Source organism: Lepidochelys kempii, chromosome 25 (genome assembly GCF_965140285.1).
Source record: "Lepidochelys kempii isolate rLepKem1 chromosome 25, rLepKem1.hap1, whole genome shotgun sequence".
NCBI lineage: Eukaryota > Metazoa > Chordata > Testudines > Cheloniidae > Lepidochelys > Lepidochelys kempii.
This window is the reverse complement of record NC_136404.1, coordinates 16,285,574-16,309,157: the sequence shown is the minus strand read 5'-3', so window position 1 is coordinate 16,309,157 and position 23,584 is coordinate 16,285,574. Positions and strand designations below refer to the sequence as shown.

General features: G+C 55.5%; 1 protein-coding gene across 1 annotated transcript in view; it reads right to left on the bottom strand.

The window, feature by feature from the left end:
* Positions 1 to 19,279, bottom strand: part of KCNN1 (potassium calcium-activated channel subfamily N member 1) — a 76,060-nt gene extending 56,781 nt beyond the window's left edge. The window contains exon 1 of the mRNA XM_073324115.2: positions 18,855 to 19,279. The gene's annotated coding sequence lies outside the window, so the exon portion shown is untranslated. The remainder of the gene's footprint in view (positions 1 to 18,854) is intronic.
* Positions 19,280 to 23,584: the final 4,305 nt, after the last annotated feature.

Below are 23,584 nucleotides of genomic sequence, written 5' to 3'. Positions count from 1 at the left end.
GAGAGAACCAGCCATCAGTGACAGAGAGGGACAACCCAGGGCTGGTGAGAGGAGCTGTCTCCCCTCTCCAGCACCAATTGCTCAGTGAGCGAGTCCTGGAGGGCAGGGCAGAGAGGGGATACACGGGGAGGGGGGGGAGCCTGGTAGGTCCCACCGCCCCCAGCCAAGATCAGGGCTTTAGCTCCCAGGGCTGCGCTTTCTTAAGGCTCCTGTGTGGGGCTGGGGAGGGGAGCTAACGCAGCATAGCCTCCAAAGCGCAGAGCCCTGATGCCTCAACACACAATGGACTGGACTCCTTGGGGAGCCACCTGGGCCTGAGACAGGCAGTGGCTCAGGACGGGGGCGGGGGGAGGGGAGAGGAAACCCAGACCTGGCTCACCCATAACCCAAAGGGATGGGGGAAAGGGGAGCAAGGCTGGAGAATCCAAAGCCTGTTAACCCTTCTCGTGAGAATGGGCATGTGGGCTGCCCTGGATGTCAGGAGCCAGGGCAGCACTGGTGGGGAGCTGGCCCCATTTCCCAGGGCGTTCCTATGAGTGGCCCATAGGGTGCTGGGACCCTAGTGGGCTCTAGTGGAAGGAGCAGGATAGCACTGGGAGTCAGGACTCCTCCATTCTACATGTAGATCAGAGGGGAGTGTTACCTAATGCTTAGAGCAGCTGGTGGGGGTTGGGAGCCAGGACTCCTGTGTTCCATTCCCAGCTGGGAGCGGCAGCATGTCTAATGGTGAAAGCCAGGGATAGTGTGGGGCCTTAATGCTCCCTCCAGGTTTGGCTCTTAAGTGCCCGCGTTGGTTTCTAATCCAATCGCTGGCACCATGTTTTAATTATTATCTGGTTTCTGAGGATGACAGAGGTTGCAGGTTTCACACTGTCCACAAGGCCCCCAGTCTGGGCTGGAGAACTTACATTAGTCTTGGCCTCATTACTTTCCAGCTGTTGGAACTGGGCAGGTAAGGGGTAAATGAGAATCGGCTTATCCCTCCCTTCCCCCTTCCACGTCCCTGCCTGTGTCATTCTCCCGGCCCATCGGGCACGGGGACAGAAGGCGAAGGCAGCAGGAAGCTGGCAGCTCTATTAACGGGCAGGTTTGTCCCTGCGCTGCTACTCGCCCACCTGACTGCTCCCCAGGGGAGCGCAGAAGAAACCCAAGGAAGAGCCACGATCCCCAGAATTACTTGGTTCTAGTGCAGCTCAGCTGAGGCTACGACTTCAGCACCTCCCCGAGACATCCTGCCGGCGGACTTTATACCCAGCTCTTCTCTGGGCTCTTTCCTGAGCGCTTTGCCAACCTCCACAGATCCTCATAACCCACCCACCCACCCCCCAACAAACATGGTGTCATCTTCTGGCTGGGGCAAGCAAAGGCCCAGGAGCAATTTGTTCAAGGTCACGTGTGAGTCAAAGAACCCAGGTGTCCTGACTCCCAGTCCCACCAAACACTAACCACTAGGCAATATTCCCCAACAGCAATGGGAATAGAACCCAGGAGTTCTGACTCCCAGTTCCCTGCTCTAATAACCAGACACCACTCCCAGCTTTTCATGTTACCTGCGATTTCATTTCTCTCTAGCTTGCAATCCTCAGGAAGCTGCTCCTCCAGCTGCTGGAAACACCCCAAACCAGCTTCTCTCCCATTTCGTACATTGCCAGTGGCCACCCTCACCACAGCAACGGATCCTCCGACCACAGCGGTGGAGACACAGGAGCAAGAGGCGTTTCAGACGCATCAAGGCTGGAGCAGCTTTTGGGGTCAGCGCTTCCTGTGGGCTCCCAAATTAGGTCAGGGAGAGCGCAGTGCCGCATCTCCGAGTGGTCCTCTGAGATGGATCCAAGTAAATATTTTATTAACCATCACTTAGCCGACGTTTCACGAGTAGGTTATATTGCTGTCATCATAAATGGGCTTTATTAAATCTTTCAGCCTGTCAGGACATCAATACAAATATCTCCACCAGGGAAAACGTATTGCCCGGCCATATAATGACAGTTGATGAAAATGTCCGGCCTGGCACCTCTGGGTTTACGGGGCTCGAACGCTCCAGAGTCTGGACAAAAAGAATTACTACTGTGATCCAGCCCCACTCACATCCCTGCCATGATGACCCCTCCGAAAACCAGCAACCCCGCTCCATCCAGCATGCACATCCTCCCACTCACCAACCACCCAGCCAGGTCTACCCTAGGTAACCTCTCCACTCACTCCTCAACCCAGCTCTCCTTGCCATGAGAATCCCCCTCCAAAACCTGCCTCTAGCCCCAGCCCCTGCAACCTAGCTCAGCCCATGATGAACACTTTCCCAGCCCCCCATAACCCAGCCCTACCCGTCCTGTGTAGCGCCCTCCCCCACAACCAAGATAGTCCTGCTCTGGGAACCCCTTCTCCAGCACAGCTATATCCACTGTAGTAAGCTGCCTTCTCCAAACCCCAGTTCAAGCAGCCACAAGGTTCTGTCCTGCTTTAGCGCATGGGATACAGAGGCCCCTCCTTGTACCAGCGGTGTTACCCAGGGTGCAAAAGATCTACCTGGAGCCATAAGGATGAGAGCTGCAGCCCCTAGAGCATGAAAATCCCTTGGCAGTAACAATGCAGATACGAATGGTCCATGTAGCCCAGTGGCCAGGGACAGATGCTTCAGAGGGAATGAACAGAACAGGCACTTATCAAGTGATCCATCCTGTGTTGTCCACTCCCAGCTTCTGGCAAACAGAAGTTTAGGGACACCTGGACAATCCCTGACCAGCTTGGATAATAGCCATTGGTGGACTCATCCTCCATGAATTTAGCTAATTCTTTTTTGAACCATTATATTTTTGGTCTTCACAACATCCCCTGGCAATGAGTTCCACAGGTTGACTGTGTGTTGTGTGAAGAAGTGCTTCTTTGTGTTTATTTTAAACCTGTTGCCTATTGATTTCATTGGGTGACCCCCGGCTCTTGTGAAGGGGTAAATAACATGTCCTTATTCACTTTCTCCAAGCCAGTCATGACTTTATAGTCCTGTGTCATAGCCCCCCTTAGTTATCTCTTTTTTAAGCTCAGTAGTGCCAGCATTTTAAATCTCAGTTTATACGGAAGCTGTTCCATACCCTTAATCATTTTTGTTGCCCTTCTCTGTACCTTTTCCAAGTCTAATATACCCTTTTGGAGATGGGGTGACCAGAATGGCAGGCAGTATTCAAGGTGTGGGTGTACCACGGATTTCGATAGTGGCCTTATATTTTCTCTTTTCTCTATTCCTTCCCTAATGGCGCCTTCCGTTCTGGTCGCTTTTTGGACGGCTGCTGCAGAGTGAGCAGATGTCTTCAGAGAACTCTCCACGATGGCTCCAGGATCTTTTTTTGAGTGATAACAGCTCATTTAGACCTCTCGTTGTTTGTGTACGGTTGGGATAACGTTTTCCCATGTGCATTACTTTGCACCTATTGACACTGAATTTCATCTGCCGTTTTGTTGCCCAGTCACCCAGTTTAGTGAGATCCCTTTGTAACTCTTCACAGCCAGCTCGAGATTTAACTCTCCAACATAATTTTGTACCATCTGCAAACTTTGCCACCTCCCTGTTCACCCCTTTTCCAGACCCTTCATGACCATGTTGAACAACACCAATCTTGTACCAGGCAGGGACATTCTATCCTCTTAGCTGCATTATCTAATACAGAGGCTGCCTGGCTAATACATCATCTTAATAGACATTGAGATAGAACATTCTTCCATGCAGAGAGCCCAGCTCAGTGTCACAAACCCTCTACTGAAAAAAATCCCTTCCTCTGAACCGGAAATGCGGCCTCCTCTGGGGTGCAGCTGTGCAGTGGTTTGGGATCAGAAGCACTTTGCACAGAGGGGATGTGGGATCTTGAACAAGCACCATCATATGTGGTGGCACCTGCCACGACACGGCTGAAGGATTGACTCATAAGGAACAACCTCCCTTCCATGTCTTGGCCAGCCTCAACCCTGCTTAGCTTGCAAAGGCTGACAAGAGACCAGCCCTCTGCAGTTACTTTGCTTCTTGCAACAGAGGGTAAGACAACGCTTTTCGCACCTGCCCTGAGTTTAGTTCCCAGCAGCTCTTTCTTAAATAAGGCTTTGGGCACTGGAAGAAAATTGAAAAAAATGTGCCAAAGGCCAGAGGGGTTCCCAGCCTCCCCGTTGGAAGGATGCTATTTTCTTAAATGACCAAGGACAAAACCTCTCTCTCTTTGTTAATAGCAAAATACGTCAGCACCATGAAGTCAGGGTTAATGACAGCCAACAGCCAGGCTCAGCAGGGAGCATGGTGCGAGAGCACGAACAATGATTTTATATATAAATATACAGCACCTAGAAATCACATCCGCCCAGTCTCACAGAACCCCAGTGCTCACCTCGCTCAGACAATTAATTGCTTCTTCCCGGGCACCTGCTCACACCCCCGTCCATAGATGTTAAGGGTGGAAGGGACCATTAGATCACCTGCTCCGGCCTCTGGTGCAGCCCAGACCAGAGACTTGTCATCCCTGGAGGGAGCCCAACGACATGGGTCTGACTAAAGCATCTTCCAGAGAGGCCACCCAGGCTGGAGCTGAGGACATCAATAGCAGGGACATCATTTGCTATGGGGCAAAGGAGGCAGTTGCCCCGCTCAAGGCTTGGTTGCCTTCCCCCTCTCTGCCGCCCCAGACTTTCCGTAGGTCTGTGTGCTCCATTATGTTTTCCACTTTTGGCATACACCGCAGCCAGACTTGGTAAAATATAATACAACCCCATACCATGGGCTATGTGATGACACAACTTTGTGTCTCCCCATCCTTGGCACCCACACTGGTGTGAAATGACATCCCTGATCAAGAGATGGAGAATCTGCCTGTGACGAAGTGGGACTGTTCTTAATGTTTCCTCTGAATAGTGTGGGGGTGCCTCAGTTTCCCCTAGGCAGTTCTTAAGTATCTAGGGGGTGGAGTAAGGGTGTATGATCATTGCAGAGCCCTAGAGGGCATGTGTGTGCAGGAGTCTGGACACAGAGAATGGCCAACACCCTGTTTCCTGGCAACTGATGGCCTGGGCCCTTCCCCCCCTGCAAGGTGAGAGCTAAAGGGTTGGAGAACAAAGGAATCGGGTGACCACCTGGCCCGGGAAAGGAACAAAGCCCAGAGGAGGAGGGGCTGGAGGGGGTTTTCAGTTTGGGGCTGGCTGGGACATGGAGTGAAGGGCAGACGGGGTTGTCTGGCTCACTGCCCCCCAAAATGGACCCAGCTGAGGGGTCCCGTTCTCTGCACCTGCAAGCTCTGTTTTAGACCATGTTCCTGTCGTCTAATAAACCTTCTGTTTTACTGGCTGGCTGAGAGTCACGTCTGACTGCGAAGTTGGGGTGCAGGACCCTCTGGCTTCCCCAGGAGCCCCGCCTGAGCGGACTCACTGGGGGGAAGCGCACGGAGGGGCAGAGGAGGCTGAATGCTCCGAGGTCAGACCCAGGAAGGTGGAAGCTGTGTGAGCTGTGTGTCCTGAAGACAGGCTGCTCACAGAAAGGCGACTGCCCCAGAGTCCTGACTGGCTTCATGGGGAGCCGTTCCAGAGCATCGCCCAGGGACTCCGTGACCACTGGTGGCAGCGGTGGGATGTACTGCACCCCGTGGATGGCGCTTCCTGCAGTAAGTGACTGGGGAGCAGTAACACGAAGGGGGATTGCCGAGGACCAGGCCTGCTGAAGGCTCAGAGAGGAGCGGTTTCGGGGGGCGGTTAACCCCTGCGAGTGTGTGACCAGCGAGAAGGACTGTGCAGTAACAGGGTTCCCCTGGGGATTGCAGCGAGCAGTCCAAGGGGCGGAGGAGTCTGCAGCTCGACCCTGGCAAAGAGGTGGTGACCTCGAGAAGGGCTGGCACACTAGGGGTTCTCCCTGGAAACCGTGGGGAGCTGAGAACACACGGGCCTGTGAGTCCACAACAACTTGGGAGAAGCGGAGTGATGGCCTGTCCCCGTCTCCTTAAGAAGGACATTGTAACCCTGTGCAAAAAGAGAGGGTTGAGCATTGGAAAGTTCACCAAAGCAGAGTTAATTGTGCAGCTGGAGGAGGATGGCCACTCTCAGGGACAGATTCCTGACCCCAACTGGGGCTATAGCAGGATCTGGGAGCAGCTGGAGCGGGAGCCAGGCATCGCCAAGACTCCTGTCCCCGACCAGACGGGGGTCTTCACGATCGGGTTCCCCATTGGGGGATCGGAGATGGACGGGATTGGAGCTGAGTCCGAGGGAGCAAGAGGACTGTGAGAGACAGCGAGAGCCCGAGAAAGAGATGCAGAAGCAGCAGCAGGATGAACTGGCGGTGGGGGAGCGGAGAGGCCTAGGGGACCTCCCCGGGTGAGTGGGGATAGACCCCGGGGGGCCAGTTCCGCAGGGAACCTCGAGACTAAATTGCTGCCCCTGGTTAAGGAGGGCGGGGTGTGGATGCCACCTCACTGCCTTTGAGCAGGCTGGCGATTTGAACCAAGGGGACCCTGCGGAAAAGCCCTGGTGTCTAGCTCCCTTGCTGGGTCCCAAGGCCATAGACTCCGTCAGCCTGATGGTTGGGGATGTGGACAGGCTCCCACTCCTGACCCCGACCTATATGTCTGTGTGGAGTTTCCTGGGGCCAGGCCCCTCGGACCTCCAGTGGGAGCAGAAGGTGATGGTCAATGGGGAGACATTCTTGGGGTGGCCAAAGGGCATGGGCTGCATAAACCTTCCCACATGCGGCCTGCGAGTGCTATCGACCACCCCTGACCTAAGGGAGGGCGTGAAACTGGAAGGGCCTGGTGTAACTCCTACCAAGGAATGGGAGAGATGCTGGGGCATCCATGGGAACGTTGGTGGCTTCGAACTTCCCCAGGTCACCGGCTAAAGTGACCCCGCTCAGTTCGATCTTGAAGGGGGGAGAGATGTGACGAAGTGGGACTGTTCTTATTGTTTCCTCTGAATAGTGTGGGGGTGCCTCAGTTTCCCCTAGGCAGTTCTTAAGTATCTAGACAGGTTTCAGAGGAACAGCCGTGTTAGTCTGTATTCGCAAAAAGAAAAGGAGTACTTGTGGCACCTTAGAGACTAACCAATTTATTTGAGCATGAGCTTTCGTGAGCTACAGCTCACTTCATCAGATGTTTACCGTGGAAACTGCAGCAGACTTTATATACACACAGAACTCATGAAACAATACCTCCTCCCACCCCACTGTCCTGCTGGTAATAGCTTATCTAAAGTGATCAACAGGTGGGCCATTTCCAGCACAAATCCAACCTGGATTTGTGCTGGAAATGGCCCACCTGTTGATCACTTTAGATAAGCTATTACCAGCAGGACAGTGGGGTGGGAGGAGGTATTGTTTCATGAGTTCTGTGTGTATATAAAGTCTGCTGCAGTTTCCACGGTAAACATCTGATGAAGTGAGCTGTAGCTCACGAAAGCTCATGCTCAAATAAATTGGTTAGTCTCTAAGGTGCCACAAGTACTCCTTTTCTTAAGTATCTAGGGGGTGGAGTAAGGGTGTATGATCATTGCAGAGCCCTAGAGGGCATGTGTGTGCAGGAGTCTGGACACAGAGAATGGCCAACACCCTGTTTCCTGGCAACTGATGGCCTGGGCCCTTCCCCCCCTGCAAGGTGAGAGCTGAAGGGTTGGAGAACAAAGGAATCCGGTGACCTCCTGGCCTGGGAAAGGAACAAAGCCCAGAGGAGGAGGGGCTGGAGGGAGTTTCAGTTTGGGGCTGGCTGGGACATGGAGTGAAGTGCAGACGGGGTTGTCTGGCTCACTGCCCCCCAAAATGGACCCAGCTGAGGGGTCCCGTTCTCTGCACCTGCAAGCTCTGTTTTAGATCATGTTCCTGTCGTCTAATAAACCTTCTGTTTTACTGGCTGGCCGAGAGTCACGTCTGACTGCGGAGTTGGGGGGCAGGACCCTCTGGCTTCCCCAGGAGCCCCGCCTGAGCGGACTCGCTGGGGGGAAGCGCACGGAGGGGCAGAGGATGCTGAATGCTCCGAGGTCAGACCCAGGAAGGTGGAAGCTGTGTGAGCTGTGTGTCCTGAAGACAGGCTGCTCCCAGAGAGGAGACTTCCCCAGAGTCCTGACTGGCTTCATGGGGAGCAGTTCCAGAGCATCGCCCAGGGACTCCGTGACACTGCCACTTCCCTTGGTCTACCCCCTCCCAGAGGGGATGCATGGGGTGGTCACATGCTCCCCCCTTTAAATTGCCCCCCCACCAGCATCAAGAGTTATGTGTTATCTCCTATTAGAAACCAGAGCCAAACAGAGGGGAACTGACGTGGCCAGCAGTGACCCAGCAGAAGGTGTTGCCCAGTCCCCAGTAACATTATTATTAATAATTATTTTAAATCATCTATTTGGTGACAGACAAGCTGCCCCCCTCCCCCATGGGGCTAGGCTCTGCACAAACACATCAAATCATTGGGGAATGTTCTGACCTACCCCAGTAGGTCAGACTGAGGACTGCACCCTCAGCAAGTTTGCAGATGACACTAAACTGGGAGGAGAGGTAGGTACGCTGGAGAGTAGGGATTAGGATACAGAGGGACCTAGACAAATTCGAGGATTGGGCCAAAAGAAATCTGATGAGGTTCAACAAGGACAAGTGCAGAGTCCTGCACTTGGGACGGAAGAATCCCAGGCACCGCTACAGACTAGGGACCGAATGGCTCGGCAGCAGTTCTGCAGAAAAGAACCTGGGGGTTACAGTGGACGAGAAGCTGGATATGAGTCAACAGTGTGCCCTTGTTGCCAAGAAGGCTAATGGCATTTTGTGATGTATAAGATGGGGCATTGCCAGCAGATCGAGGGACGTGATCGTTCCCCTCTATTCGATATTGGTGAGGCCTCATCTGGAGTACTGTGTCCAGTTTTGGGCCCCACACTACAAGAAGAATGTGGAAAAATTGGAAAACGTCCAGCGGAGGGCAACAAAAATGATTAGGGGACTGGAACACATGACTTATGAGAAGAGGCTGAGAGAACTGGGATTGTTTAGTCTGCAGAAGAGAAGAATGAGGGGGGATTTGATAGTTGCTTTCAGCTACCTGAAAGGGGGTTCTAAAGAGGATGGATCTAGACTGTTCTCAGTGGTAGCTGATGACAGAACGAGGAGTAATGGTTTCAAGTTTCAGTGGGGGAGGTTTAGGTTGGATATTAGGAAAAACTTTTTCACTAAGAGGTTCATGAAGCACTGGAATGGGTTACCTAGGGAGGTGGTGGAATCTCCATCCTTAGAGGTTTTTAAGGTCAGGCTTGACAAAGCCCTGGCTGGGATGATTTAGTTGGGGTTGGTCCTGCTTTGAGCAGGGGGTTGGACTAGATGACCTCCTGAGGTCCCTTCCAACCATGATATTCTATTATGATTCTGTCCCTAACCTCCCCAAGGAAGTAGTGGATGGGGAGGGACCTCTTGGGTCCCAATGAGGCCGGCATCCCAGAGATGCTTTTCACCCCACACATCTAGTGTGGTAGAGAAGATAAGAGGATCTGGGCAGGAGGGGGCTGTGACAGGAGATGGACAAAGGCTCCCATTTCTCCTTCCCTCTCCCCCCATCTCTTCATCTGGTGAGACCCATCTGGCAGCCCCACGTGCTGGAGAGGGGACCTTTGCTCCCCTACATAAGCCCTTGCTGACTGTCAGTTGCAGTGATGCACCCTGGCCAGGCTCAGGAAGAGGCTGGGGAGGATGGAGATTTCCAGAGCACGTGCTGGTTTCCAACCCCAGGGTGGGCACTGAAAGGTCATAGGCTTTAAATAGGAGCATGCTGGGGAAGGAATCCTCGTTAGTGCCTGTCTGACTAGCAGAGAGAGAATACTTCATGTGGTCACACACACCCCTGGGGCTCACCCAGCTCCCAGATCAGCTGGAGAAGGATCAGTCACCTGTGGGCATGGCCTGCATTTGGCAGGGTATCATAGATGATCCAATCCAAGAGAACGGGACCCTGGCCCAATGCACAGAGATCCAATGGAAGAGGATGCCCACGGCCTTCAGGGCCAGGCACCTTCCCCTGGCCATAATCCCTGAGACTGGATTCGCCTCTATTGCCCCTTGGCTGGAGTACAGTTACCCCTGATTTACACCAGCCTCAGCCAGAGCAGGAGAGGGGCCAGTGAATTGTTCTTTTGGGGTCCAAAACCCTTTTTCATGTGCAAACATTTCCGCGGATTCAATTCCCCTGGCAGATTTTTCACCCTTCCTTATTCCACAGAGATTCAGCAGAAAGAAAGAAAGAAAGAAAAAGAAAATAGAGCTGGGAATAAATAGACACACAATGATCTAGGGAAGTAGACAGACAGGCAGACAAAGAGGAAGAAGAAAGACAAGGAAAGAGACAGGGTGTGCCCAGCTGTCGGGAGGTTTTTCCTGTACAGGGAGGCAGAGGTTTCTCACAAGGGCTTGGCGATTGCTGCATGGGAAGGCTGGGGAAAAGCAGCTGAACCGGAGCGCGCTGCAGAGGGAACCTCCTGCCCCCCCTCCCCCGCGCCGCCCACGCACAGACAGCGTCTATTATTTGCCAGGGAGCACGAGTAAATGATGCACCCTCCTCTTGGGTTTTCCAGAGCTGGGATTCAGAGACAGCTCCTGAAGGGGCAGGAGGGTGTGTGTGTGCAGGGGACCCCCGGGGCCACCCCGCTCGCTGGCGTCACCCCTGGAGATGGAGGCCCAGAGCAGCGTTGGGACAGCCCAGGCAGGGGGAGTGGCAAACGCAGAGTGAGGACTGCCTGCCCCGCACAGGGCCGCTCTGCCCCCAAACACGGGCTGCATGGCAAAGTCTGCACGTGCTGCCGGGGGCGGATCCGGTTCCTTCCCCGTGTCACGAACAACGGGGGCTAAAACGCAGGGGGCAGCCGGGGCCAGGCATTCATTTCAGTAAAGGCTTTTCAACCGCTGCCAAGCCAGACAACAAGGGGGGGCTTCTGGTGAGCTCCCAGCTCCTCAATTATATTTAGGTGCCCAACTCCCACTGAGTTCTAGGATTTCAAGGGGTGTTAAGCCCCTAAAAACCTTCAAGGACGCTGGGCCAAGGTCCCAGGCTGAGACGCAGAATGCCTCGGTGATTGCTCAGACGGCGGCTGTGTCCCACCCCAGAGGTGGCTGCACTTCCTGTGGCCCGTGGGAACCGCACATGGGGTAGCCTGCAGTAAAATCTGACTCATGGTCTGCTAAGCCCTTGGGGACCCTAGATATTGCCATTACAACCCCCCAGAGAAGAGCACGCTCCAGCCTTCTGATTGGCTGGCAGCCGAAGAGGGGTGGAGCGCTCGCTGGCGGCTCCATCCACTGCCCGCCAGCTGGGGCTCCCCTGGCTGCGGGCGGATTTGGCTGGGAAGCTGCCGGCTGGCCTGGCTGCCTGGCTGCCGGGAAACGGGGCGTTGCTGATGGAGGCCGGGTCAATCGCACGGCACGTAATTGCCTCCAACGCAGAGGCAACTGGAGCGAGCGGGGTCCTGCTCCATCGCCCTGCCACATGCGTTCATATCCCCAGGCTGACCTCACAAGCCTGAACTCAGGGGGGCTCCTGATCTGGACCCCGTCTCTGCCTCTCATTCCCCCTTCCCACGGTGAGGGCAGTTCGCTCTTTCCCTTCGGCCAGGCTCCATTCTGAGTCAGGCCTGTTGCTCCCACCCACGCCAGTCAGTTAAACATAACAAGTGGGGGGGTTAGCCACCCACTGCCGCATCTGGTACCTTCCGACACCTCTGAGGCACCGTGCCTGAGGGTCACAGCTCGTTCCTGCTACTATTATTTGCATTACAGTAAATCTAGAGGCCTCATCTGAGATCAGGGCCTCCTTGTATCCGGTGCTGCATAGCCTGCGAAACACTGTCCCTGCCCCAGAGGGGATGCAATCTGAATAAAGCAAAGGAAGAACTGTTCCCAACGTCTTACCGATGGGGAAACTGAGGCCCAGAGAGATTCAGTGACTTGACCAAGGTCACACAAAGGATCGGTAGCAGAGCTGGGAACCGAACACAGGTCCCCTGAAGCCAAGCCCAGCAGGGTCATGGCAAGGCTGTTACCTTGGCTGCGTTTAGGGTAACAGCTGGATCCCAGAGGGCACACCCCTGCTGGGAAGAGAATCCAGAAGCAGGAAACACTCTGTCTCACCTGGAATAGGGGGACCCACTGGCCAGCCTCACCAGCTCCAGCCGGATTGTGGCATTGGAGGAAGAAGGAGCTGGCTTACCACCCACGAAACCTAGCCAGAGGCCCGTCCAGCCTGTTCTTAAAACCTTCCAATGACGGGATTCCACACCCTCCCTTCAGAGCTTAACAAACCTTGCAGTTGTTTTTCCTAATATCTAACCTAAATCTCCCTTGCTGCAGATTAAGCCCATTGCTCCTTATCCTACATGGAGAACTGATCACCAGACTAAACCTGCCCCCCCCACCCTTTTTAACCTTTCCTCACCAGTCAGGATTTCTAACCCTTTGATCACTTTTGTTGCTCTCCTCCGAACTCTCTCCAATTTGTCCACATCTGTCCTAATGGGCGGCGCCCAGATGTGGACACAGGACCCCGGCTGAGGCCTCGCCCAGTGCCGAGCAGAGCAGGACAGTGACCTCCCGTGTCTTTTACATACGACATTCCTGAGAGGAGTCTTTTCTGCAACTGCATCACGTTGTCGATTCATGCTCAGTGTGACCTCCTGCAACCCAAGACTCTTTTCAGCAGCGCTTCCACCCAGCCAGGTCTTCCTCCGTTCAATTTTCCCTTCTGAATTGCGGTACTCTGCATTCCTCTTTACTGAATTTCATCTTGTTGATTTCAGACTAATTCTCCAAATTGTCCAGGTCATTTGAATTCTAATCCTGTCCTCCAAAGTGCTTCCAAGCCCTCCCAGCTTGGTGCCATCTGCAGATTTCGTAGCATACTCTCCATTTGATTATCCAAGCCATTGATGAAAATATTGACTAGTACCAGACCCAGGACAGACCCCTGCAGGACCCCACTAGACACGCCCTCCCAATTTGACAGCAAACCATTGATAACGCCGATCTGAGTACGATCTTTCAACCAGTTCTGCACCTACCTTACAGTCATTTCACCTAGAGCACACTTCCCTTGCTTATGGGACTGTCATGTGGGACTGTGTCAAAAGCCTGACTAGAATCAAGAGATATCCCGTCTCCTGCTCCCCCCATACCCCGGGAGAGAGGCAGTGGGGACGATCTTTCATGGGCTAAGTCTGTGCCCAGAAAGGGAATAAAAAAGCAGGCCAGCCTACCACAGTACCCGCACTGGTTGTGCACTTGGCAGCTTGCAAGGTGGCAGCTAGGCTGGTGGACGGATGGGAGACCATGACACCGGTGCATCAGCAGGGGATACTGTGAGCCAGCTCTGAGCTAATAAACAAGCTGCTTTTGTCTTATTCTTCCCCCCCTAAACTCCCCTGTGGTGATTTTAACCGGACACGGCGAGCCCCTCAGCATAGCCCAAGCTGCATCGCCACGAACTCGCACAGCTGCTGTGCTTCACCCCAGAGGTGGCTGCATGTCACAGCGGCGCAGCAAAGAGATCCGCGGCCTGTGCTGTTTGTCCAGCGCTCTGGAGGAGCGGAGCGTTTCTGGGCTGGGGGAAGGGACCCAGCACCGATAGGGTTAAACAATCCCGCAGGCGCTGTTGTCAAATGCTGGCTGATGTGCAAATCTAAAATATTCCCAGCCCTTGGTCGGGTGGAAAATAGCCCTCGCCCCTCGGGGAGCTCTGGGGTCCGACAGGGCAGCTGCTGCAGAGGCTGCAGCTAAAAATAGACTCGGGCGGTCAAAAGGTTCAGTGCGGGTGATTTATTTATTACTTTGACTATTTCTTGCCTAGGAAAGGAGTGCAGGCTCCCAGGGGGCGGGGCAGTGGGGGTGGGGAAAGGACATGGGCGGGAGGGGGTAAAGGCAGGCAGCATGGGAACTCAGGGTCAGGATGGCTGCCCTGTAGAATTTCATAGGCCTGCTTGACAGGGGGAGGTGGGATGGATGTGAGGGGTGGGGCTGCAGGGCTGAGCTGGCGTGCAACGGGAAGTGTCCTGTCTCTGTCTGGGCTCCCACTCATGGAGAGTGTTTGAAATTAACGGGCACTGTCCCAGAGAACTCACCCAAGCTCAGCAGCACCAGACCTGGCTGCCCCCCCAGTATTCACAGCCCGGGGTGGGGTCAGGTCCCAGTGTCATGAGCCACAAAAAGGATTCGAGGGCTGGAGAAAACGCCTGACTTCAAGAGCTCCAGCTGTTTGGCTTATCCAAAAAGCTCAAGAGACGACTTGATGACGGCGCAGAAGTACCTTATCAGGGAGAAAATCCCAGGTACTAAGAGCTGTTTAACTCGCCAAGAAAGGCCGAACAAGATCTAATGGCTTCACATTAAAGCCAGACAAATTCCGATTAGAAATAACGCCCAGATTTCTAATGGCGAGCGTGATTAACGGCTGGGTCAAACTCCCAGGGAAGTGTCCATTCTCCATCCCATGCTGTCTTCAAATCCAGACTGGAGCCTTTCCAGAAGATGCTTTAGCCAAACACAAGTCATTGGGCTCACTGTGGGGGCAGTGGGGGAAACTCTTGGGCCTGTTACATACAGGAGGTCAGATGAGATGATCTAATGGTCCCTGCTGGCCTGAAACTCTATGAATCCAGGAATGAATCTGAGATTGGCTTTAAAACTATAAGGTCAAAACCAATGTGTGTTGGGTTCTTTCAATTTGTCACCTGGTTTCAGGCTTTTCTCCACCGGGAGAGTTAGAAACTTGCTGTTCTTTATTAAACGGAAGCTGAGATTCTCATGTAACCACATGATTCCAGCTGCTGGGGCTTTAAGCACCAAATATTGCGAAAGCAGCTGCTGTGGGACAGGTGCTGGGGTCTAGTGGTTAAAGCAGGAAGGCTGGGAGTCAGAACTCCTTGCTTCTAGTCCCAGCTCTGGGAGAGGAGAGGTATGTCATAGTTAAAGCAGGAGGGACTGGGAACCAGGATTCCTTTGGTCTATTCCCAGCTCTGCCACTGGCCTGCTGGGTGACCTTGGGCAAGTCACTTTCTCGCTCACTCTCTGCCTCAGTTTCCCTATTTGTAGAACAGCAGTGATGACACCGAGCTGCTTTGGAAGGCACCTGGAGATCTAGGGATGAGCAGCGCCGTGTGAGAGCTAGGAGTGCTGGCTGTTCCTGTGTCCGGGCCATGCCAGTCAGGGCCTAACCCTGCCATTCTGCAGAGGTCAGCGGGCTCTGTGCTTAGAGTAGGGTGACCAGATAGCAAATGTGAAAAATCAGGACGGGAGTGGGGAATAAATGGCACCTATAAAAGACAAAGCCTGAATATTGGGTCTCTCCCGATAAAACCAGGACACCAGGACATCTGGTCATCCTAGCTCGCAGGGCTGCGGGTCCCAGAGCTGAAACCCCACTGGATTGACTGAAACGTTTCTTTTAAAAACCCACTTTAGAGGGTATTCCACCTCAAATCCCTTTGAACTTCCCTGTGCTTAGCCCAGCTGCTCTGCAGCGCACCCAGCTCCGCTCACAACCGATGTAATGACAGGCTCCTTCCTGCTGCCAAGCTCCCGAGCTCCGTCGGCTGGCTGAGCTGCGTCTCTTTGTGCCAATAGAGAACACAGGGTCCTCGTAGCAATGACAAGGCCCTGGGCAGGACAGAGGAAGGGCTGGCATGCAGGGCAAGGAGATACTGAGCAGTGACATTCCAGAGCGGGCATGGGGAAGTTTAACTGTAGGATTGGGGGTGCAGGGTCATTTTGGGGGGCCAGCATTGGGGGGTGCAGGGCTGTCTTGGGTTGCAGGATTGGGGCTGTGTTTTACTGGATGCAGGGCTGGGGTCAGGTTTGTTGGGGAAAATCTACCTCCTCACAAAAAGCCCTGGGAGGATCCCTTTAAGAGAAGCCACTGAACTGGTTGGAGCGTGTTCCACTGCCCTCTACAGGATGCAATCAGAACTGCTCGGTGGTGTGTCAGAGACCCTACACAGCACACAGTAAATGGGGATTCTCCTTTAGCTCAGGTGGGAGGGGCTGGTGTTCTGTGGAGAGGAAGATCTGAGTTCCAGCCCTGGAGTCACTGCAAAATTCCTAACATCTGCAGCATGCAGCGGTTTCAAGCCCAGCACTCCCTAGAGGCTGGGGGGTTGTTAGAGCCTCCATGGCACCCTAAACATCAATTAAACCTCAGCATTTCTGTGGGGTAGGTGAGCCCTGCACCTAATTCACAGCTGAGGAAACTGAGGCATGGAAAGGAGAAGTGAATTGACCAAGGTCACATAGTGAGTCAGTGTCAGGCCTGGAAATAGAGGCCAGGAATCCCAAATCCCTTTCCTTCCCCTCCAACTAATGGACCAAACTTTCTCCAACAGCTGGGTCTAGAACTCAGGAGTTCTGACACTTCCCCCCTACCCCCCCGGTCTAGACCAACAGCAGAGCTGCTCTTGCTGGAGTCCATTCTATTATTTGCGTAACAGCACCCGAAGCACAGCTAGTGTCTGGATTTGTCAAAAGGGAACAAAGGGAATTTAAGTAAATGTAGCCAATTCCAATATGGCACCAGACAACCAGCGTTAATTACTTGTATTACAATAGCGTCTAGAAGCTCCAACCAAGATCAGGGCCCCTTGTGCCAGGTGCTGCCAGACACACAGCGAGAGACAGGCCCTGCCACAAAGAGCTCACAGCCTAAATAGACAAAGGGTGGGAGGGGAAACTGAGGCACAGAGAGGGGACGTGACTTGCCCCAGGTCACACAGCAGGTTGGTGGCAGAGCTGGGCCTCCTGATTCCTAGCCCAGTGCCCTACCCACTAGACCACACTGTCTCCCAACAGCACCAGCAGAACAGAGAGCAGGGTGAATAAGGGATGTAAATGAGGAGGTAGGGGGCAGAGATGGGGGGGACCTAGGGCTGGAATAGCAGGAGAGCTGTGGGTTGGGATTATGGGGCATCGGCAGAGCTGCCTGCCAGGCCCAGGACAGGGCTGAGGCTCACTTGAAACAAGGAAAGCTGCAAACCCGTTGCCTCCGTGCCTCAGAGAGGCCCTTCCGTGGCGCCCGCCTCATGCTGATCACGTCTCCTGAGCCACAGCTGCGGCTCTGATGAAAGTTTTTGAAAGGCCGGCTAATTAGCGGCGTGCTAGCCAGGCATGGCCCTTGCTCCCAGCCAGGCTGGAACAGCCCCCGTTGCTAGGCTGTCAGCTCCCTGCAGCCTGCCCGCTCCGCACGGGAACGTCCTTCCACATAGCAACTCCCAAAGGGCTAGGGAGCCCCAGAAGCAAAAATACATGACGTGGGCCCCTCAGCTGCCTGGGCCCAGATCCCGACCCGCTATGCAGGGGCTCTGGGCCTCTTAAAGGAGGACGATGGCCCTTCCAGAGAGCATGTATCAGGAGGGAACAGAAAAGCTGAATGTAGGCTCTTTGGGTTGAGTCAGGCTGGTAATTCAGAACAGAGCATAGCTCTGCTGCTGTCTCTTGAGCCCAGCCTGCACCCTCTGATCCCTGCTATCCTAGTCCTGGGGTCCCCCTCACAGATCTGATGATGCCTCTCTATCCTGACCCCCAGCCACCTGGGATCTCCCACCCGCCAGCTCTGCTGGTGCTCCTCAGTGCCAACTCACATCCTCCCCTGCCATTCCAGCGCTGACCAGGCTGAGACCCCCGCACTCATTCCACCACCAACCCAGTCTGCAGGGTGGGCGGGCAGCCCCTGTCGTTCCATGGCCCAGCCTTCAGAACAAAGCAACCCGAAAGGAAAACGCCCAGGGGAATCAGATCTCGAGTCCTTCAGCAACCTGCTCTACCCACCACGGCAGGCGGGGCGCAGCTGGGGGCTCATTGGGCCGGGCAAAGACGGAATCCCGCTTCTGATCCGTGGTGACGACGAGACCGGGGCAGCTCCTCAGCTGGTGCGAATCGGCTCAGGCTGCCCTGGAGCTGGGCTGACGGACGCCAGCTGGGGATGTGGCCCGAACTCTCCCCAGCCTGGCTGGCACGGCACCTCCTGAGCTTGCAGCTGATTACGGAGACATTTGTCGGTGCAAAGTGCAAGGCAAGCGTCCAGAGCCACCAGAGCCAACGCAGAGACAGAAATGCCCTGTAAACCCTGTGCCAGGACGGCCAGTCGGCCCAGCCCAAGCATGGGGAGAAAACTCACTACAGGATTGGGGGAGGGGAGAGATTTTAAACCCATTCAGGAAATCTGGCACATTGAGTGGAGTGTGGAGAATTCAGAGCTGCTCCTACAAGTACCTGTTCCCCCCGGGGTAGAATCCACCCCCAGCCCTGCTGCTGGCACGTTTCATGCCCATCTGGGTGCCAAGCCTGCTCGTGCTGGCAGATAGAACACACCTGCTCTAGCTTCAGGACATGCCAGTTGCCCCGTCACTGCAGGTAAAGCCCTGTTGCCCCACTTTAATGCCGTGCCAACCAACTAATGCACCAGGGGATAATTTCAGGGGACAGGGCTGCACGGGCATGGGAAAAGCCCTGGATCATGGATTTAAACGCAACGCTTACAAGAGAGGCCAAACAGGGCAGCATCCAAATGGCACCTGCATTTTCCACCCACAATCGGATGCACTTTTCTTGATTGTCGGGACAATTAGATGCCTCCAATCCAACCCACCCTCAAACTCCAGCCCAGCCCAGGCCATCTGCTGTCGCCTAATCTGCAAACCCTGCCCCAAACCCAATCTTAGGGGAGAGATTTTCCTTCTGCCTTTGCCCAGCCAGCCAGAAACCATCTTCTGAATGCACAGCAAGCAGAAGAGCTTGGGGGTAGATGCCACTTACAAGCCCCCTCCCTCCGCACAGATCCCCGTAAAACGCTACCAGCGACAAAGGCATTCCTCTAAGCCCAATATTCCACCCGCCCGCTTACCTGCCAGCCACGGAGCTCAGTTCTGGGCCTTTGCTTTGAGCAGGGGACCAAACCGCTTCCTGCTCGATGCCCAAAACGGGCCGAGGAGCATGCAGGGCTCACTTGCAATCTTGGCTGTGGGTCTCGTCAGGTGAGCGGCCAAGGGAAGACGTTCAAAAGTCGATTGGGTCGGAGCCGCTTTTAAGCCAGGGGTGGCTCAAAAACCCCGCTGCAGGTTTAGCGTCAGGATCCCGTTCGGAGCTGAAAGGGCGTGGGATGTTTCGGGTGAAGCGTGGGGATGCCCCCCAGTTCCCTCCCCGAAATGGAGGGCTTTCTCTGCTCTGGATGGTGACCTTGAGGCCTCCCCCAAATCCAGCCGGGCACACTAGAGTGGGGTGGGGGAAGAGGTTATTTTTAGAAGAAGGAGTCACTCTCATCGCATCCTTATTGTTATTGGCTCGGGCCGACTGTTTCTGTGACCGGCTGCCAAATTCCGGCCTCGCCCCCAGCCCTGCGGCTCAGAGAGCGAGTGGCTTCGGGGGGAGAGCGGGGGCTGCACACAGAACAGGGGTGGAGGGGGCAGCAAATCCCTGTGCTTTGCAAACGGAGCAGAGCTGGAAGGGGCCTCTCTGTTCCCAGCTCCTGCAGGATGGTGCCGCCCAGCCGGCCGGCTGGCTTTCAGTAGCCCAGAGCGTGGCCCCAGAGAGAGGGTTCTGCAGCCCGGCCCAGCCGATCTCCTGGGCTGGGTGTTTTGCCTGCACATCCCCTTCAAGTGCATCCCATGTGCCCCCACCACCGAAGACCACCACTCCCCCTTGGCGCTGACCCTTGTCTGACCATTCCCATCTCCTCCCCCACAGGGCCCACTCAGGCAAGCTGGACCTGTGCAGGTGTTCTATACCTTGCCCTCCCCCCAGGTCAGCCCCTCCACCATATTTCTTGCCCTTCTCAGAACTCCCTCCGGTTTGTCAATATCCTTCTGGTCTCCAGGGGGCTGGGAGCATCCCAGGGCAGCCTGGGCCGAGCCACAGAGGGTGAAAGTCATTCTCACTTCCCTCCCCAAGAGACAACTGTTGGGCTGGGTGGGGAGCCAGACCCTATCCGTCCATGGGAGCCCCCATGGCCACACACCAGCCCGTTGGGGCCTCTACGGAACCGCAGCCCTTCCTAAGCAGGAGGGGATTGCAGAAAACTAGAGACACTGAGGCACGTCTACACTACAGACTTTGGCCAGCCATAGCTCGGTTGGTCAGGGTGCGTCTCTGACTGACAGAGCTGGGCCAGCAGGAGCCCCTAGTACAGACACAAGCTCCACCAGCAAAAGTGTGCTTCATGGGGCCTGGAATAAGCTATCCTGGCAAGAAGCTACGTCCACACTAGGAGTGCGTTTGCTAACCTAGCGTACTGGTATGGCCATGCCGGCAAAGCCTTCCAAGTGTAGCCCTGGCCAAAGATTTTGGCTTCTACACAACTCGTGTTCCAGCTTCAACTGCCTTTGTTTACCATAGCTTGCCTAGAACTCGGTATGGCATGCAGACACCTTTAGTGGCTGAATAATGAACTGCAAGCACCTATCATTACAGCCAACCCCCCCCCGCCCCCCCAGGTCTGGTGTACTCTGCCCACATTATCCCTCCATCTGCTGCAGTTAGCGTTATTAGGGCCCTAGTAGGCAGGAAATCAGATTCCTGTCTCTGTCACTGACTCACTGCGTGATCTTCGGCAAGTCACTGCCCCGTGCCTCAGTTTTCCCGTGTGGAAAATGGGGATGATTTTACTTCCCTAAGGGGATATTACTTTGTCAACAACAGAAGAGCTCTCCTGGGCCCTCCGATGAAAGGTTGCGGTGACACAACATCTTATTGTTATTCTGCTTACACATGCACAATCACACACACGCTCGGAATTTGTACCTGTATCTGCAGCCGGGGCATCTATTGTCTGGATCTATATTTAGATGGTTGCTGGCTTTAGGTCCACCTTAGGCTGGGCAAATCCACATCTGCAGGAAGGCCAGGTCCCTTTTAACGTTTCAGCCTTTGAAGTCCCACCAGCCATACCTCCTCTCTCCTCTCAGCTTTCCGTCCTCACTTTAGCATGTGATCCACTTTCTCATTTGCCCAAGGAAAAGTCATTTAATCTGCTTTTTGTGATCTTGTCGCAGATCAAATCCCAGTGTTAGCTGAACGCCTGAAATTTAACTGTTTAGCGACAAGGCCCTGCTAGCAAGCTGTTCCCCAAAGAACTATTGTCCTCTGTTTGAGTCATTGGCTGCAGAATTAACACCAGCCGGTTCTATTCCTGGCTGCAGTAGGAATTAATATCAGCAATGGATTTACTCCTCCAGTCCTCCCAGCCTGGCCAGAACTGGTGCAGAAGTCCATCTGCCCTTTGGCTGTGTGGCAATGCAATAGCAAGCCAGGCTACCGAAATACGAGACACTCTTCCAGGGTGTCTGCCCCATTCAAACCGTTGGGCTCCACCCTGTGTCACTCTTAGCCCAGAGAGCCCTGGTGAAGCTGGGGAAGTTAAAAGGCTGGAGGTCAGACTAGATGACAATGGCCTTGGAGCCTAGGAATCTCTGGACCCCATTCACCCTGCATTGGGCCTTTATTTATTTAGCAGAAAATTAAAAAGGGATCCACTGTGCAGAGGGGCCATGCTCATCTGTCTCGAGTCACTGACCCCAGCCCCGCATCATCCGGGCGCCCCTGCACGGGGCAGAGGCAAGGACCCAGGACTGTCTCCTCACAAGCCTTCAGCTGGAACACCCGAGCAGAACAGGAGCAGCTGCTGCTCTTGGAGGTCGGGGTAGGGCCGGGAAAGCTCCTGTGAATCGTGAATGTATTAAGTCCCCGCAGCGGCCCAAGAGTGTCTCTCTCTCCAACTCATCCAGCCCTGCTTAGAAAAAGGCTCTCAGAGAGAGACAAAGAACTGTCCTCAGCTCAGCTGCTCCTCCAGCCATCTCTAATTTGCTCTTAATGCCAGTTCCATTGACCTGTCAGGGGATTGGCTCCATCCACCCACCCAGCCCCTTCGCATTCATTGTTTGCAATTAACTGTATTCTTTTTGCTCTCAGAGGCCACCACAGAGCTGCGGCCCCGTCATGCTGCAGAGACACAACGAGAGTCGGGCCCTGCCCCAAACAGCTTCCAGGCAAAACAGTCAAAGGATGGGAGGGGAAACTGAGGCAAGGAGAGGGGGCGGGACTGGCTCAGGTGGATGGCAAAGCCAGGAACGAAGCCGACAGCATCTGTGCTCCAGCAGCGGTGACAGCAGGGACCACATGCACCATGGACCAGCTCCCCGGCAATTCCCAGGGGGTGCACGGCCCCGCATAAGGATTGCCATGGGGGAATAGCTCCCCAGCTCCCTGTGCTAGAGGCCAGTTGCAGCTCACAGAGCCCTTCCCTCCTTTCGTGTTATTTACCCTTTGTACTGAGATTCAGCCTCCTAATAAACAGTCAGTACCCGGCCCCTGAGCCAGGCGCCCTTGGGCGCAGGCAGCTCCCGAGAGACTGCTGCGGCTGATCCCGAGGGTGATCCGGGCCCTGGAGGGCTCCAGAATACTGCACGGCCAGGGGGCACAAAGGCCCGGACCCACCCCCCAAGTGCAGAGACCAGGACTCAAGCTCCCAGCCCCTCATTTCTGTGTATCCAGCGTGAGCCCCCCCTCCGAGACCCAACAATCCCCCCTCCACACACACACTTCCTGCACCCCTCCTGCACCCTGGGCATGCTGGTCGGCTCCCACCCACTGCACCCCAGCTCCCCTGGGAAAGAAAGGACCCCACCCTCCCCCCATGCCTTTGTCCTGCCTCCCAGCCCCCAGCTGCAGGGAATGCGTGCGTGGGGGGGGGGCTATTTTCTCTCCCTCTCCTCGTCATTCCGAGCACGGCTCCCTGCATTCCAGGAACGCCCCCCCCCCAGGCACCCCCGCCCCCAGGCTCCGTGACATCAGCAGCCGCCTGCGCGCCGCACGGGGAAGCCCGGGCGAGGATTCCTGGCCGCCCCGGCGCCTGGCGCGAGCCTGGCGCGAGCCTGGCGCTCCCCGGGCGCCCCCGCCCCCGCGCTGGCTCCTGGCCCGCCGCAGCAGAGATGCCCTGTTGCCATGGCAGCCGGCAGACCACCCCCCCCCCCGGGAGGAAAGGCCGCGAGAGGCCGGACGATCAATAATTCAGCCCCGGAGCCCCGCGCTCGGCTCCGGTCCGGCAGGCGGGATTTCCCCCTCCCCAAATAAACCAGGCAGGGGGGCATCCCCAGCGTGGAGGGCTTCCCCAGGAAACGAAATGAGAGCGGGGGGGGCGGAGTTTACTGCGGGGGGGCTGGAAAGGAATGCATGGCAACGCTGCTAAGGAGCGGGGCGGGGGGGGACGGGGGGGGTATTCCAAGCCGTGGACCGGAGCGAGACTCGATTCTGCAGTGCCAGCGGGGGGAGATGGGGGGGGGTCTCACTGCAGGAGGCGAAGGGGCGCGGGGGGGGGGGGAATCGGGAGGAAATCCCCCCCCCACAGTACAGCGCTGCACCCGCCTCGCTGGAGGATGTTCCGGGGACCCCAGCGAGGAGAAGGGCTGGGCGAGATCGGAGCCAGAGGCGCCCCATGGCTGGGGGGGGGTGCTACGGGAGGGGGAAGGGGGATGCTGGGTTGGATGGGCCTGCTGCCCCGCGGGCCCCCCCTCCATCTCAGCCCCTCGCGCCCCTGCCTCTCCCCCCATCCTGCCTGGGGGGCGGGGGGAGCTTGGGGAGAGC